This window comes from Peromyscus leucopus, chromosome 15, assembly GCF_004664715.2.
Source record: "Peromyscus leucopus breed LL Stock chromosome 15, UCI_PerLeu_2.1, whole genome shotgun sequence".
In the NCBI taxonomy this organism is placed as follows: Eukaryota; Metazoa; Chordata; class Mammalia; order Rodentia; family Cricetidae; genus Peromyscus; species Peromyscus leucopus.
The window spans coordinates 38,490,459-38,496,672 of record NC_051076.1 but is presented as its reverse complement, the minus strand read 5'-3'; the positions used below and the strand labels follow the sequence as shown (position 1 = coordinate 38,496,672).

The window sequence follows — 6,214 nt, the reverse complement described above, 5'->3', positions numbered from 1 at the left end:
TATGGGTAATATCTAAGAAGAGGGGTCTTACGTGCACAACTATAACCTTAAATGTGTTTGGTAAAGGATGTTAAAAATCTATAAGTTGCTAGGTCAATGGGAGAAAATAAAACTGTCTTCTTTTTTCCTGTGGCTCCTATCTGTCCAAGCTGTCTGCCATTTTTTCTGCAGGGTGGGGAAAGTGTGCTCAGTCTCTAGGCAACCTGTGTACAGCTAGATGCCTCTGGTGATAGCTAAAGGAGATCTGGAACTGGAGGTAAGGTTTGGGAAAGGAGGAAGTTAAGCTTAATTAGCACATCCACCAGGCCTTCTCAAACAGGTAGCCTGGATGCTTAAGTCTGTTCTTAGAGAGTACAGAGGTATCTCTGATAAGGTACTTTCCTCCATCCGGTGATGGACCTGGCCGGATGCTATCAATAATGATAATTACAGGGAGGCTTGAACTGGGAGTTCTGGCTGAGCATAGCTGTTAGCACAGAAGGTTATCTAAATATTCCTAGAAGTGGTTAGGTAAGTAGTTAGAGGTCTATAAAGTTAGTAAGGCTGTAAGAAAGGAGGCCTAAGCTAAATTGTGTAAAACTATTACTTAGTGTCCACCTGGCCTAGGCGGTGTCCTCTTGTGAATTTACTGTAAGTCAGGAGACTTGTACGTGGGCTGCTATCACTTGTTAGTCCTTGGAAGTTGGGCGCCCCCCTGGGTGGTGTCTCCTTGTGGAATTTAAGTCAGGAGACTTTCAGGTGGGTTGTTATCATTGTTAGTCCTTGGCAGTTGGGCGTCCACCTGGGTGGTGTATCCTGTAGTCCTTGAAAGTGGCTAAGGGAGATAACTGGTTCCAGAGAAAGCCTTTCCTGAGACTGTTCTCCAAATTCCTGGAATGTGTACATCTAGAGAGTGATCAGTCCACACTGTTAACCCTTCTTAGGGAAAAATCAATTGGGAAAACTATGAAGGCACACATTATTTTCATAACAGAATACAGCTGATATATAACAAGCCAAGTAACACCAAAAACTCCTTGGGATTTGGCTTCCTCTGGAGGAATTCCATGATCCCTCCAGGTAGTGACTTTGCCATAACCAGCTGAGTTCTTATGATATTCCTGCGGCCCGCAGCAGTGCATGGGAATGATCTGTGTGTTCACTGAACAAAATCATTTGTATTATTATCACCTTTCTTCAATTTGCAGTTATCCAATAGACAACAGCATGGACCCCATCGAGTTATAACTCCAAGGGTACACTGGGAAAGACAGTGTTCAGCTGAAAGGACACTTCCAATATTCCTCCTCATTTCAAATTCTTTCATAATTATCTCCAGCATATTCGCCAAATTATTACTCCCTAAGGAAGACTCTGATCCAAGCCAAGCAATGAAGACTCCTCAGAGGCTTAAGTTAAGTGGCCGGTACTCATTTCTTAATGGTGAGCCTCATTTGAATTTTTCTAATAGTTAATTCTTTATGATCCTCCAGTTTCGGAACCATCAACTCCTTATCAGTTAAACAAAAATCTGCTTGCTGCCTAGTTTTCTTGAAAAAGATTCATGATTCTGGGTGTGCTAGTTAGGTTTTTGTCAACTTGATACAAAGTCAGAGTTATTTGAAAAAGGAATTTCAACTGAGAGTATGCTTCCACTGAACTGCCTGTAGGCCACTCTATGGGGAGTTTCTTAGTTAATGATGGATGTGGGCGGGCCCTCGGCGGGCCCAGCTTCCTAAGGGCAGTGCCTCTCCTGGACAGGTGGTCCTGGGTGGTACCAAAAAGCAAGCTGAGAAAGCCATGGGGAGCAAGCCAGTAAGCAGCACCCCTCCGTGACAATGGGCTCCAAACTATACAATGAAATAAGCCTTTCCTCCCAAGTTGCTTTGGGTCATGATGTTTAGCACAGCAATAAAAACCCGAAGACACCAAGTTATTTGAAAGAATAAGCTTCCAAAAGAGTCATATAAGTAGGTATGTGTGAGTAGGGGGTAGGTGTGTGTGTGTGTGTGTGTGTGTGTGTGTGTGTGTGTGTGTGTATATATATATATGTGTGTGTGTGTGTGTGTGTGTGTGTATGTGTGTGTGTATCTGGTATAGTATGTGTATGATATAGAATGTGGTGTGTTTGTGTGGTGTGGTGTGTGTGTGGTGTGGGATGTGGTGTGCTATGTGTGTGAAGTGTGTGTGTGTGTGTGTTGTATGGAGGGTGAAGTATGTCTGTGTGTGCTCTGTGTGTGTGTATGTGTGTGTGTGTGTGTGTGATGTGTGTGTGTGTGTGTGTGTGTGTGTGTATTCTTTTCCAAGACTGAAGAGACCTAGAGACTAAAGAGACTTGATGCTTTATATTTGCTACCAAATCAGAATGCTGGTTTGACACTATTTAAAAGGAATAAACTAGAGAAAAGTCTCCACCGGCGGGGTGGGGTGGGGTGGGGGGGCTTCCAACAGGGAATCTGCAAACTGAGAATCATAGAACAAGGACAGTATTGGGGGGCAGCTGCCCAGTGCACCAGTGAACTTTAAAATCCACACCTGTAATCCCAGCACTTGGGAGGCTGAAGCAGGACGATTACTATGAACTAAGGCCAATCCAGCTACAGAGGGAGACCATCTCAATTAGAAGCAAACAAAAACAAAAGTATTGCAAGGTGATGGCCCTTCTCTGTCTAAAGAACTGTGAGACTCTCCGTAACTGCGTGCAGTACAAATACAGACGCCGTCATTCAATGTACAGACTTCTTCAGGGCGCATTCTGTGCCATTCCTTAACTTGAATCCTCTGTTCCAGGCACCAGCACTTCCCAAGCTGGAATTCCCTGTGGAGCTTTGCAGGATTGCCCATGCTTCTGCAGGATTGATTAAAGAGTTCAGAGTGGAGGGGGTATGAAGGGGTAGGGGGCAATTCCAGGATTGGTGTCTTCTAACAGCTCTCCAGGTAATTGCACTGTTTTGTATAGGCTAACGTTCCCTGGGTAACAAACAGTTCTGAATTCGTCAGTTTGGAGCTTGTACAGACTCTTCTCCCTATAGTAAACAATGGCAGAGTGTAACTTAACATAGATTCCTTTTATCATGTGTAGGGTTTTCCAATTATGTTGAAGGCTTTTTTGCCTAGGGTTAGATGTGACAGAACATAGATTGATTTCTCAGTTACAAACAAATTCCTTTGCAAGCAAGTCACATTCTTTGTGTCTCCGTTCCCACACAGATTTCCAGGGTGAAGAGGACAGTAGTGCCCTGAGCAACTCTGTTTACTTTAGTCTCTATCAGCAAGGCCAGAGTTACCAGGTGTCTGTTCAATGTAGGTTTAGGAAAATGACGCTATTCCCTTGCCAATCGCTAGCTAAGCAACTGACAAGAGAAACGGATACCAAGCCACATTTTTTTTTTTTTTCGAGACAGGGTTTCTCTGTGTAGCTTTGCGCCTTTCCTGGAACTCACTTGGTAGCCCAGGCTGGCCTCGAACTCACACAGATCCGCCTGGCTCTGCCTCCCGAATGCTGGGATTAAAGGCGTGCGCCACCACTGCCCGGCCTAAGCCACAGCTTTTAAAATAGTGTCCACGAACATTTTCTTCCTTCAGAGACAGAAAGGTCTAAGGCCTCACTCAAGACCGAGACACCTAGACAGAAGACAACGGAACAAGAGAAAAGCTAAACAAATCTAATCGATCCAAATCTGTATGTGACAAAGGAGCTTTCAGAAGTAAAGAACCAGAGACCCAAAGGGTCCATTTGTAAAGCTTAGATTCCATGAAAAGCGGACTAACAGCTAAGTAGGAACACAGCAGGACAAAGGGGCTGATGTAATGTGTAAAATAAAGGGGACGTCCACAAGGCCTGTCTGGATTCTTCACAGCCTTTCCGACAGCTACTTCCTCCAGGAGATAGGGTTGGAATGGGGGAGTTGGTCGTGGTCAGACAGGTAGGTCTGGGCCTGGGCATGGCTCCGTGGGTAAGTGTTTGCAGCACAAGCTGAGGACCTGAGTCCCATCCCTGGGACCCGCGTTGGAAGACTCCTCAAAGTTGGCTTCTGGCTTCCACACGGAAGAAAGGGAGGGGAGGGAGGCGGGGAGGGGAATAATTTGACTGTTAATTTGGAATTTCACTGTAGAAATTTTTGTGAGTCTAAATGCGTCTCTAGTTGTTCAGTTTCTCACCCGTTCATGCCAGTGCCTTCCGCCCCACCCCTTCAAGTACCTTTCAAACGTGGGCATTTCTCTTCCTTTCTCCCCCTTCCTTCCTTTATTTCCCTCTACTTTTTGTTCTTCGGCTGTTGGGAACTGCACCTAAGGCCCAGGAACACCAGGCAAGCCCTGTGTCTCTGAACTTTATCCTCCGCTCCCTTTGAAACTCTTCATTTTGAGGAAGGGTCTCAGGAAGTTGCTCAAGCTGGCCTTGAACTTGCTCTGCCATCCAGGCTGTCCTTGAACTCTCGACCCTCCTGCCTTAGCCTCTTGAGTAGCTGGGCTTACAGGGACACAACACCAGGCCCCGTTATGTGGGGTTTCCCATAAAATGTTTCACTGAGCAGATGTCTTGAGTGTGAAGAAACACAAGGTATATTGTGAGTAAACCAATTAACTATTTCATTTTGATTCAAGGTCAAGCTTTTGCTGTCTGTTTCTTCCTGTAAATCAATTTTAGTAAATCAATTTTAGAGTCTTCTCTTAGCCCCACGAATTGCAAAAATCGTGTTTGTTAGGCTCTCTTTAGGGTGAGAATTTTAGACACACTGGCACCTTGTCATCACAGGAAGTCCTCATGGGGGTGTCCTCTTAGCTTGGTTTTTTACCTTTGGGGTCAGGCAATAACTCCCACTCAGTTTTCTTAAGTCACTGGAAGGAAGATTTTCTAAGCAGTATTCTGTGTTTCCTAGTCTTCACTGGCAGAGCAAAGTCAGCTGGCTTCTGGCTTTTTCCACAGCATTCTCATCCTTGAACAAAAGTCCTACCTGCAGATTCCTACTTCCACACATTTTCCATTTATTCCTCCCGAGCCTACGTCTGAATGTCATCCCAAGGGCCTCTCCTTGGCTTCAAATGTATGTTCCTTAAAAAAAAAAAACTATCTCAAAACTCATATTTAGGGGCTGGAGAGGTGGTTCAGCAGCCAAGAGCACTGGCTGTTCTTGCCGAGGACCCAGGTTTGATTCTCAGTATACACATGGTGGTTCATAACCATCTGTAACTCCAGTCCCAAGGGATATGACACCCTCCTCTGTCCTCCTTGGGTGCCAGGCAAGCCTACGGTGTTTAGACATACATGCAGACAAAACATCCATCCATACAAAATAAAATAAAGATAAAACTTAAAAATAGTATTTACATCAAAAGTTGACCATGCTCCCTTCTATGATCTATTCCTTAATTCTTTCTCCATAAATAGGCAGAACTTTTATTATTATTATTATTATAGTCTGAAGACAAGTCGAGTTATCTGAAATTTTTGAACCCAGTGCTGATTTTCAGATTTGTGCCCATGAGAGGGAAGAGGATACTAGAAACTTTTAATGAAAATAGAGAAAAGAGACTACGGCCATACCACCCTGAATGCGCCTGATCCTCGTCTGATCTCAGAAGCTAAGCAGGGTTGGGCCTGGTTAGTACTTGAATGGGAGACCGCCTGGGAATACCAGGTGCTGTAGGCTATAAAAAAAAAAGAAAAGAAAAGAAAAAGAAAATAGAGAAAAATAAAATAGACCCCAAAACTTATACAAATGAGGGTGGTATCCTTTTGAGAATGATTACTATCAACTTTGGCAAGAAAAGCAAAGCACTGCTTACTATACAATGTTAAGAGGAGCAAGTAGAATAAAGTAGACCCACAGAACAGTTTCAACTTAAGAGCTCTTCGAAGGAGTGGTTTTTGAACTTTATCTCCACCAACAAACAGGTGAGGAGAGAGACGAACACAAGAGGCAAGCTCCACTCTGCTATCTGCTGCCTGCAGAGCAAGAGAAGCCAGGCTCGGTGGAAGCGAGCATCTCCCCTCCACGGCTAAGGCCAGTGTGCTACCCATGTACAGAAAGATGGTCTGGAAGCTACTGAGATCACGTCTGGATGATGCCACTAGGCTCATATCAACAAGGAACAGAGGCTAGGATTCATGTAACCCAGTGAATAGTTAAAAGCAGCCAGGGTTACGTCAACTAAATCAATAGTTATTAGCCAATTATTAAACCAAGTCATGTATATGTGTATATATATGTATAAAGACATATATACATATTTG

At 44.2% G+C, this 6,214-nt stretch overlaps 1 non-coding gene across 1 annotated transcript; it reads left to right on the top strand.

Annotated features, from left to right (window-relative positions):
• The first annotated feature begins 5,510 nt into the window (after positions 1-5,510).
• LOC114696782 lies at positions 5,511-5,630 on the top strand. The gene has a single exon (XR_003735061.1). It is a non-coding gene; the product is annotated as a 5S ribosomal RNA (ribosomal RNA).
• The last annotated feature ends 584 nt before the right edge of the window (positions 5,631-6,214 follow it).